This window comes from Eretmochelys imbricata, chromosome 6, assembly GCF_965152235.1.
Source record: "Eretmochelys imbricata isolate rEreImb1 chromosome 6, rEreImb1.hap1, whole genome shotgun sequence".
Classification (NCBI taxonomy): Eukaryota; Metazoa; Chordata; order Testudines; family Cheloniidae; genus Eretmochelys; species Eretmochelys imbricata.
The window spans coordinates 125,203,417-125,215,424 of NC_135577.1; positions in this window are offsets into that span (position 1 = coordinate 125,203,417).

Consider the following 12,008-nt stretch of genomic DNA (forward strand, 5'->3'; position numbering starts at 1 on the left):
TCACTGAGCATTGTGTTAAGTAGTGGGGGAGCCTGAAGATATATTGTGGAGCAGTTTGTGGGAAGGCTGGAGTGCCTTGTGGACAGGCTGGTGGAGCAGTTCATAGGACAGCGGGAGCTGCTTGTGGGACGTGGAGTGGAGCAGTTTGTGGGGCAGCGGGAGCTGCTTGTGGGCCGCGGAGTGGAGCGGCTGGCTGAGCGGAGGCCTATGGAGCTGTGGGGCGGTCAGCTTCAGATCATGTAAGGTGCCCCTTACCTCTCTCCTTCCCCCCCCACCATCTCCAGCCAGGTTGGGAGGTAAAGCTCTGCAGATAAACTTTCGAACTCTGGGGCTACCCTGACCAAGAACAGAGACTTTTGGGTCATTGGACTTTTGGGACTTTGGGTGATTTGGGGTTGCTGGACTCAAGAACCAAAGGGAAAGGGCATGCCCCAATTTGCTTGGGGTGGGTTTTTTTTTTTGCTTATGGGTTGTGTTATGAATCCTGTTGGTGGTGTTTCCCCAACATAATGCCACATTGTTTCTCTCTGTTATTAAAAGGCTTTTTGCTACACTCAGACTATGTGCTTGCGAGAGGGGAAGTATTGCCTCTTGGAGGCGCCCAGCGGGGGTGGTATATATTTGTCCCAGGTCACTGGGTGGGGGCTCGAGCCGGTTTGCATTGTGTTATTGGAATGGAACCCCTAGATACTGAACCCGGCCCTTGTTGCTGCCAACTCTGACGGGCAGAAGGGTTACAGCTGAAATCACTGAGTGTTGTGTTAAGTAGTGGGGGCAGGACCTGAAGATATATTGTGGAGCAGCTCGTGGGACGGCTGGAGCGGCTCATGGGACGGCTGGCAGAGCAGAGCGGCTGGTGGAGTGGAGCAGTTTGTGGGATGGCTGGAGCAGCTATGGGATGGCTGGCGGAGCGGAGCCCAATGGAGAGGTGGGGCAATTGGCTTTGGACCATGTAAGGTGTCCGTTAAGCCCTCCTCCCCCCCATCTCCACCCAGCTTGGGAGGTAAAACTCTGCAGATAAACTTTTGAACTCTGGGGCTGCCCTGACCAGGGACAGAGACTTTTGGGTTGTTGGACTTTTGGGACTTTGGGTGACTTTTGGGTTGCTGGACTCAAGAATCAAAGGGAAAGGACATGCCCCAGTTTGCTTGGGGTGGGTTTTTTGCTCATAGGTTGTGTTATGAATCCTGTTGGTGGCATTTCCCCAACATAATGCCACATTGTTTCTCTCTGTTATTAAAAGGCTTTTGCTACACTCAGACTCTGTGCTTGCAAGAGGGGAAGTATTGCCTCTTAGAGGCACCCGGTGGGGGTGGTATATAATTGTCCCAGGTCACTGGGTGGGGGCTCAAGCCAGTTTTGCATTGTGTTATTGGAATGGAACCCCTAGATACTGAACCTGGCCCTTGTTGCTGCCAACTTTGACGGGCAGAAGGGTTACACCTCTATAACTAGCTAAATGATAAACATACACCTAAATTCTTACACTATAGGTCTTTACAGTCAGTCTTGAATATCTATATCCTAACAAGTACCCTGAGCTCCTGTTATGCATTCTATTTCTGGGGTGATATATATATTTTTCATAATTCATTTCAAATCAGTTTGTGTTTTGGTTTTGCTTGTGATTTGAGAACTTTGCTTAACCTAATATGCTTTTCTGCAGAGCACCACACCCGATTCAACATAAGTGTGGCTTAGGAGAATATGTAGTGCTTAGAGTTTACAGCCCGCACTGATGAGAATAGGATATATTTCCCCATATACCTTGCAAATTGTTTATGCTGTAAAGTCCAAATTGCCAGATGCATGTTTCTAAGGCTCCGCTCACATGGCAAAAAGACTGTTTTGAAGGTGCACATCTGCAAATAATTTCTGTAAGTGATTAATAGAATGAAAGCTGCCCCATTGGCTAGGTAGCTGCAGGGTGGTGTACTATGTGGAAAGTTAGATTCAGGCCAATAGAGGTTAGCAGTGTATATGTAATGCCGACAGACCCCAGTTGGCAGCAGGCAGGATCGAACCGGGGACCTCTGGCGCTTAGTGCATGAGCTAAAAGCCAACCAGCTGTTAGCTAAGGCTACAGAGCAGACTCATTTAACTCTCTCTCCCTCTTTCCTCCCCCCAACCCCGCCCCAGTGTCAGTGCCACTAGATGGGACAGAACACTGCACCCAGGAGGTGTGGGGGTTACACATGCTTGGGAAATAATTAGACAACCCCATTTTCTCTAAATATTATTATTGTTAATTATTATGTAGCATAATCCTGCTCCTTCTGAAGTCCATGGGAGTTCTGATATTCACTTAAAGGGAGCAGGACTCATGCTCCCTCTGGGCAGATCACAGCAGAAACAGGCTACTCATTGAGAAAAGGAAAAGGAAGATGGCCAGTGACCTGATTTACACCAGTTTAACTCCTGTGACTTCAGTGGAATTGCTCCTAATTCACATCAGGTTAAGAGCAAAATCTGGTGCTAGACATTCTTGACTGTCAACCAGGCAGTTCTGTAAGTGGGAAATTCCATAAAGAATTAAACCAAGATTTTCAAAAGTGACTAGTAATTTGGGTGCCTCAACTTGAGAGACCCCAACTTTCTGCAGAGAGCTTCAGAAGATGCTACACACCCAGCCTGGAAAATGAGGGTGCTCTGAAGGTCTCTTAAGGTATCCAAAATCACTAGTCACTTCTGAAAATTGTGTCCTAAATTACTTCCAACTGACCAGCAATTTTTTCCTCAGGGCAGAACTGAATGCATCCTATTCTGTCAGCTAAATATGGCCAGGACTTCCCACCTTCTGGAGTTTGTCCTTGCGAAACTGGGACAAGTGGTTCAGGACTGACTAGTTACTGAAGATCTTGGGAATTGCTATAACTCAAGGATTTATGTTCTGAGTCCAAATGGAACAATTGTGACTGGGGCTCTCCCCTTGCAATTTGTCAGGGACAAGAAAGCCCCCTCCTGGTCTTTCCAGCCGTAATGGTATAAAACGTGTGTGTACACAAGGATGTTTCTTTAGTTTGCAGATGTACATTTCTGTGTTGCAAGGTGCAAATTCCAAGGTTCCGCATATGTTGGAAGCTGTGTTTTCTGTTGAAATGCAGGTCTGTGGTCTGTGTGTCTTCGATCTCCGTAGTTTCTTAGCATGACATCTTTCATCATAGTCATCAAGTTGGAGGAAAATACATGTGGCCACCAGATTCCTTCTCTGCCTGAAGACAGGCTGCATCCTTTAATTATCCATTACCACCCTATTTCTCCAGTTACCACCAACACTTCAGAGCTGCTCTGATTTGCCATTGTGGGATGCCCGGGCATGCAGAGCTAAGCCAAACAAAGCCTTTACACAGGGGTACATACCAAACAGAAACGGAGCTGGACTTACTTTATCCCATAGATAAAGATATAGAAAGGTAGCTCAGCCGAGAAACACCCTTATCTCCCACTGCCCCCCTTTTAAGGAGACAGGAGAGGGTTGCTAAGCCCCCTACCCTCCAGAGCAGACCTTGCCCTGATTCCTTGCAAATTCCTGCCATAAGGGCAGGAAGATGTGGTCCTTTTGTAGGAACGTGGGTTATTTCTTCCCTCACCACCCCAGGGATGGGGTTTTCACTCCCCCCCCTCCCACACACACACACACTTTTAAATCAAGAGCAAGCACGACCACAGACATTCCTGCCTGGTACGTAAAAGCTGAAGGAAACAAATAGGCATGTAGGATTTAAGGGCAGAAGAGACCACCAGACCATCTAGTCTGGCCACCTGCACATCCCAGACCGCTAAGCCCCATGCAGTCACCCCTGTATTGAGCCCAGTAACCTGGATTAAAGTTTTACAGCCCTCAGAAGACTAAACTGTTGTATGCCACAGGCTGAGAACAGGAGGGACCAAGATGCACCAGTGCCTGAAGCCCCTGCAATGGCAGGGAAATGATTTGGTGGAATCTGCCCAGATGAAATCTAGCAAGTGACCCATGTCTCAAACTGAGGAGGTGGGGGAAAAACAAACCCCAAGAGCCCCTGCTAATCTGACCCAGGGGGGAAAATTCCTTCCCAAGCCCGAAAACGACAGTCAGTCAGACCCCAGGCATGTGAGCAAGAACCAGCCAGCCAAGCAGCTGACAGATCATTCTCTGTACAGCTTCAGAACAGTGGCCCACCCCGTCTAACGTCCCTTCTCCTGCCAGGGTCATCTGATATCATTCCAAAGAGCCTGCTCTAATGGCTTAGAGGCACCATCAAGACGGATGGGATTAAAACTGCCCCTTAGAAGAATAGTCAATGTTAGGTCTAAGCAGAGGTGGATTAAGGTTTTGTGGGGCCCTGGGCAAGAGCAAGTGTGTGTGGGGTCCTCCCCACCTCTTCTGCCTGCAGCCCTGCCCATGGCCCCACCCCGTTCTGCCCCTTCCCCCCGCGGCCCTGTCCCTGTTCCACCCACGATTCCGCCTCCCCCCCCCACCCCATTGCGGCCCACAATCTATTTGCTCCTTTCTGCCCCCCAAGATCGGAGAAGCTCTGCCTCCCCTGCCCACCACAGCACCAGGGCCACAGCAGGGAGTGAGCGCTCCCCCAGCCCTGAGGCCATGGCAGGGACCGAGAGCTCCTCCAGTCCCGGGGCCACAACCAGGGTCCAGGCGCTGGGGCTTCCCCCACCCTCCTCACCTGGTGCTTCTGCTAAGAAGAGGGGTCAGGGTGCAGGGGCTTCCCCTACCCCACCTGGTGCTTCTTCCGGGGCTCCGGGCTTTTCCAGGGGCCCCTAATTGGCCGGGGCCCCTGGACATGGGCCCCGTCGGCCAGTGGCTAATCCACCACTGGGTCTAGGCAATACATACAAGTTGCATGAGGCTCTGTGCTGCCTGTAGAGCAGTGGTCTGATAGTTCGGATGGGGCCAAAGGCAATAAATAGGCAGCCATGCTTGTTCCTTCTCTACCTGGTGGGCAGGGGAGCATTTTTCTTCTGCTGCAAGTTGGCTGCTGGGTGATTCCTCTGGTGCTGCAAGGAGACATCTTCTACGTTTGCGACTTGCGTGTCCTTGCATTGACCCAACTGACATCTCACAGCTCTGTGGAGGGCAGGGCATTGGATGGCAGAATGCTGTCGTGTTGGGATATGAATCTTATTCGAAAGCACCTGGCGTTGGGCATGTGGGGCCCAGACTTTCCAAAGAGCTGTGCGCTCTCATTTGGGCACTGAAATAAGCGGCCCGAATTTTGCAAGCCATCTCAGCACACAGGCCGTAAGATGAGTTCTGGGCACTATTGAAAATCTGGCCCTGTGCGGCAGAAGGCACTGTGCCTGAATTCCAGACCCTGAGTCAGGACTGAGAGGGGCCTTCCACATACCGTGTAAAGAGGAGGTAATTTGAAACATGGGAGTGGCTGGTGCTGATAATCACCCTGGGGAGAGCATGCCGCAAGTCGCCAAAAAAGCTAGCAGCCAGCCTGCCTGAAATCCACATTCGCCATGTTGAACGGTAAATGTCTCTCTCCCCTTATTTCCCGGCATTGTCTTTTGGCTGGTAACAACATGGGGAGACGACGTTAATCAGAACTATTGCTGGATCTTCTTGACGCTGTGGTTAAAAAAAATTGTCTTAGTTGCTAAGGAATTTTATAACTAATTCCCCAGGAAATGTTGACTTGACTCTAGTGGGCCATTCTTTGCATGTCATTTAAAGTGGAATTTTGTGCTTCCCCATGGGCCAGCCCGATGAAGTTCTGCTCATGCGCTTGTCACTTGGGCCCCATTTCTGTGCTATGCTCTCCATGGGCTTCACCTGGGCAGAGTTTGTTGCAGGATTGGGGCCTTGGTCTAAGCGTTGACTCTTGTGTATGCGAGACAAATGGTGGAAGGTGGTTTCACCTGCCACGAGAGCTACAGTAAAAGTCTGCACACTGCCACCGTGTTATCACTTCACATGTGCGCCATCCTGAACCCCGCTTATGTGATTGTGAGCCGTGTAGCTTAGTCACCGGCTGCTATATTTGTCATTTGCTCTTGTGCAGTAGGTACCGCCTGTTGCCATCATGTGTGGGATAGCTGTGCTAGAAAGCCCCTTTATGTGCTGTGCTATCAATATGCTTACTTGGCTTTTCTTGATATTTCAAAGTGGAAATTTCAACAAGTGTGCTTAATGTCCTTACTGGCAGGCTGTGTGGCCCTTCCTTTTTGCTGGTCAACCCTGCAGAATTTAATTAGAAAATGAAGCATATATAAAGCAAATGTTTCCGGGGGAAACTCCCCTGAATGCCCTTTTAATAAAAGATTTAACACAGCATCTGAAAGCATTCAAGATCCAAAATTTCCTAGGGGCTCACCCCATCCATTATTCTGTCATTGCCATACAGCTCACGTCAAGTGTGTGGAGACATTTTATTGGCTACACCCCTGTTCTCGCCATAAATAAGTTGGCTTGCCGGCGGTTTTGCTAATGCAATACTCCCTACGTGTTTCCCATCCATCCTCTGAAATAGTGGGAAAGACCCAGTGTTATGTTGGTTCCTAGGTGTGCTTCCTCTGAGCAGGATCCTTGCCAACATGAATAGTCTTGAATGGAGCAGCTGATGGAGTGGAGGGATGGTGGAAAGTGCCATCCTGCTTAGTACTGGCATACTGCTCAGTGGACCAGCTGGTGGTTTTCATAAGTGTGACATCCTCTCGTCTGGAGATGCTCGGGAATTTTGAAGGACAGAATTGTCGTCCAGAATGTTCAGTAAGGTTCAGCCCCCACAGCTGGGACCAGATTTTCCAAAGATCCCAGCTCCTATTTAGGCAACATACTAAGGGGGCAGTTTTTCAAAAGTGCTCAGCATCTACCAGTTTTCTGAGAACTATGCCAGCTTCCTGTTTGCTTCTGGGAGTTGTTGTGACTGCCGATAGTTCTCTCTATAGCTGTATACTGGTTGGGTCCTGGTTACCAAAGCGATTCCCTCCCTCTTTATTATACAGTCATTTTTTAAAAAAAGTTTCTAGGTGGAGGTTTTCCGGCGCAGAGCTAGAGATCAAAAGATTGCTGCGATGCAGGTGAAACTGGTCTCAATTGGTCAATTTTTACTCATCGTAGTGTGTGGCATCCACTAAGTCTTTGGGGGCCCCAAACTGTGAACCGTCTTCATGAACAGGTTCACGCCTTCGCTTGTGTAGCTGTGCGGTCCGGAAGGATTACAGGGCACATTCGCCAATAAATGCAGCCTCTTTCTGCTCGTCTGGGTAATTCAAGTGCCATTGTCCCTGGTAAACATCCCGCCGTGGCCATTTCCAGTCCAAACCTTTGTACGCTTGTGCAAGAAAGATTTAATAAGCCATGTTGCTTGCAACAAGTTGTCTCTGTTATAATATTAAGTGTCTTTATTTTAACGGAAGGCTTACTGTGAACATAGCAGAATATTCAGCAGCCACTCTAACCAACATTTTTATTATTTTGGGTGTGGAGGAGCCAGAGCCAAAGGACTTTGTGGGGTAGGGGAAGAGGGGACAGGGAGAGGAGTTGCGGCTGCGGAGGGGTTGGGCAATGAGGATGGGTGGTAGGCAAGCTTTGGATTCGGTGTTTGAGGAAAATCTGTATTTTACTAGCCCCAGGGGAAGGTGGAGGCAAATGGCTACTTCTTGATCACAAGGCAGATTAATGTGGTGTTTCCAAAGACGCACAGTGTGGAAGTTTGACACTGACAACTCAGGTACCTTAACCGCTGAGGGAGCATACCGTGACATGGGGATTGCTGACTACAAGCTGATTTGGCTCAATATGCAAATGATATATACAACTGCCAAAATGACTGCTACCTCCCACTAATACCGTGTCTTTTCCTCTTAAAAAAAAAAAAAAACTAGCAAATTCAATGGCAAAAAACTGTTAGTGCAGAGTTAAGGTTGCTTGGTAGTATATTGTCCCCATTCAGAACACTGAGTAGAGCAAAATTCAAGCTTCTGAAAACAAGGAAATGCACAATTAAAATTGGCCAGGTAACCTTAACTCTTCCCTCTGTCAGCAATACCCCAATATGCCCTGGTAACACACGTTCCTTTAATTTGCCAACACCCAGTTGCTGAATTGTACAAGCATTTCATCTCCTTTTACATGCCATTCACTCTCAACCTTCGGTATCCTAACTCATAGAATAGCACATTTATGCAAGAAAACCGATCTAAAGACCAGTTATATGATTTCAAAAAACATGGCCCCATGCTTTCCCAAGCAAACATAATTGATTTCAGCATTCACAAGAGAAGCAAAATTTTGAAAACACAAAACAAAAACACCTAAGTATTTTGGTCGCATTTAGCAAATGCGTCTATGAACAAAACACACAGAGTGTTAGAAAAAACCTTAGCAAGCTACTACATCTCGCATGAAGAGCAGCAGATGAAAAAAAGATTAATTCAGAACAATTTTCATGGGCTTTAGAATTGGCCAGGAAATTAGACTAGCAGACAGCAGAAAAAGGAACCATGATGGGTTGTACGTATCAGTGATTGAGTTTGACAAAGCAATGAATCTGATCGTGAAATCTACCAAGAGGGAGTGTGGAAGCCAAATGTTAGCAAAAGTAAAGCAGCCCCATGGGAGCTGGGAGGGTTGCTATATATACTGCAATAACTACCTAGGCATGGTCTGTAATTCAAAGTAGATGGCAGTTATCAACATAAGATAAACTAATCAAGGGAGGCAGAACTAAGTTTAAACCAAATAAATCTAGCTGCTGGGTCCTGCTGAAAGGTAAAATGACCGCGCAGTTCCACCTGAGGATTCACGGGAAGAATGGCTAGATTTGCTGAAAGGCCAGTTCAACGTTTGGAGAACTGATTTCGCGCAGACCTCCAGCATGTAACGCAGATTGAACGGAGGGGTTGAAAGTACATCGCCATCAGGACGCAGCAAAGGGAGAGAAACGGGGCTTGCCAAGAAAAATGAAAGAACTATGATGGCAATACAGCATGGGCCCTGGCTCCCTTTAGTCATCTCATTGCTCATGACTGGAGAAGAGGAAGTGATGAGAGAGGGTAGCAAGTCATCAGAAATTGGGAGAGGGATGCCACCTGGTGTCCTTTGAGTAGGTGACTAGGAGAGCGTTCCCCTCCTGCTACTGAGCCAAGGTTTTAAGGCAGCCAAGTGTAATAATTGGAGGACTAGCAAACCAGCCTGGATATGATCTTAGAGCTGCTTCTTGGATGAGAACTGAGCTCCCAGGGGGCTGCTTTACTTTTGCTAACATTTGGCTTCCACAGGCCTTAGCTCACCCATATTTGTGGGTCTAGTTCTCTGCTGCCTTGTGTAGCCATTGACACCGGCGCAAAATGCTACCAGAAGAACTCTCCAGTCACACTGGCGAATGGCAATAGCACTCTGCCTTCTTGTTCCACAGGTATAAACGCCTACCCAAGGTACAAAGCGGGGGAGAACTGGGCCTTAGATCTTTCTCTCCCCAACTGTCTTCTCCTATGGACAAACTTTGCTCCCTGCTAGTACACAAATAACACAGGAAGGACTTTTACTTGGTGTGACGGGGTGCGACTCACCCTTGTGGCACCTCCTGCTGGTGGTGTCTCTCTTGCTGTCACCTCTGCTCCAGGGACCCGCGTCATTCCCAGGACCACAGCGTCCTCTTCGTGACACAGCCCTTTGACAGACATGCCAAACCCATGGAAAAAAAACAGAAATTGGGCTTGTTTTTGGCTTAATTGGCTTGTGAGTTGCTTGTTGGCTAGTTTTTGGCTTGTAGCTTGTTGCTTCTTTTTTTTGATCGGCTCCTGGCAAGCAGGGGCAAGGTGGGGAGAGAGTCAGGGGTGCCCAGCAGGTCCACCCCATTACCAGACTGCAGGCTGTGGGGATCTAGTCACATAGAGTGTTGGGTTCTTAGGGACTGGCTTGTTTTGAAATGGGATTAGCTTGATTTTTGGCTTATTGTGGAAGTCGGGGTGCTGATTTACCGCATGAAAGTTGTCAGCTGTGCCCTCCAGCCATGCCACACTCCCTGCTCCCCGCCTTCTGGGGGACAATATTGCAGTCTCTCAGTTCAGCCACTTCCTCAGTGGGGACAAGGAAGACCCAGGACTGCCCACTCCTCCGGGTCCCGGCCCAGGGACCCTGTAGGTGGTCGCCACTTACTCCATCTTTGCTGTCTCCTCTGTAGATCTCCGTAGGCCACTTCCCCGTGGCCCCAGCACCCTCTTTGCCCTGGCCTCAAGGCCTCATCCTGCAGATCCCTGCAGCCTGCCAGGAGCTGCCTTTAGCTCCCTGGGTCTCTGCCTGCAGCACTGGTCGGTCCAGGGTGCTTGCTGCCCTCCCCCTGCAAGGCAGCCAGTTCTCCCTCCTCAAGCTCCAGGATGTGACTGAAAGTGCTCTGTACTGCAGCTCTTCTTATATGGGCCTGCCCAGCCATGATTGGCTGCCTCTATAAGCCCTTCTGTGATTGGCTGCCTCCTACACATTAACCCCTGAGAGCCCAGTGTGGGGAGGGCATTCCATCACACTTGGGTTTAGTACTACTTTACTTTGATTTGACTGTTCCAACATTTCATATCCTGGAAGCCAGTAAACCAGGCAACTGTTTTTTTTGCCAGAATGCCCAGTCGAAAAAGGACCCTAGCGGCTCTAGACAGCACTGCTGAGTGGGCTGCTAAAAGTCCGGTCAGCGACGCAGCAGGGGTCCAGGGCTAAAACATTAAACTGAAGCCTGGGGCTCTGTTATTCCTCAAGAATGCTACATTCAGGGTACATGGGTGGTATAAATATTGGCAACCCCAAAGGTTAAAAAAAATCACAAGTCAGGTCCCCCAAAATCACAATTAGCTTCAAATAGTGGTTTTAAAAACACACACACATTTTGGGTTCTTTTTCTTTGCTTCCTGACTTCTGAGCCTTTACAATACACTTGGGTCACATTTTCAAGCTTTTCCCCACAGCTCCACGGCTGGAAACTTAGTTTTTTCTAAATGAAAACTGAGATTCTCACCTAATCACAAGGCTCCGAGAGCTGGGACTTTAAGGAAAACACCAAATATTGCAATATAATCATGACAGTTGGGAACACCGCCTCTCACCCTTTAACTCTCACTCAGAACAATCATTTCCTGTTCCTATGAATTCTAAAAAAAAAAGCTGGAAAAACAAAAAAACATCCCTCTGATTGCTCGTTGAGTGACATGGGGGACTACAGATGTGTATGTGGAGAACGGGCTTGTACAATCTAAACAAGACAGGCTGTGAAACTTCCAAACTTCTCTCTCGTTACTAAATGGGAAATGGAAATATATTGTCTGCCAAGACAGCAGCTGGCACAATAAAACCAATAATGCCCCTGGCTGGGACCTGGCACTGACTTGTACATCTCTACCAGGAAAATTGAATGATCTTGCTAAATTGAGTTTTGACAGGAAACTAGACCAATCTATCTATCCTGCGGGATGTCTGACCACAGGCTGTTCTCAGCCCTAATACCTCTTCTAAAGTACAGTGGCACTTGGTCTACTACCTTTCTCATTTTAATCCATTTAATTATAATGGATTCTCATTCTGATACTATATTTTAAACCAGCCAGTTTGACGGCAGCCCACAGGCGGCCAGGGTCCATGTAAGCGCAGACCTACAGCTTTCCAAATGTGACGGGGGTAAAGAAAAATATCAAGAGTGGTTCTTGGTTTTTCAGCTGAAACTTTTCACTGCGCTAAATTGACGAACCCGAAATGTTTTGTGAACGCGTGTCAGTGTCACCAAATTGTGATATCACAGAAAACGAAACAGAAAAATCAGGAAAGTTAAAATATTTCGCTTTGGCATTTTTGAAACGAAAGTTCAGTGTTTCGGTTCAAAATTATTTTTTGTTTTGATATTTTCTTCAAATGTATTAAGGCCATTAAACATGTTTAAAGGCTCAAAATTGAAATGAAATGTTTCATTCTGGGTTGAATGGAACATTGTTTGCCCTGAAATGAATTTTTTTGTATTTCTATCTCTAAATTGCCCGTGAACCAAAAAATCCATTATCTTCTCAATTCTCACTGAGGGCCC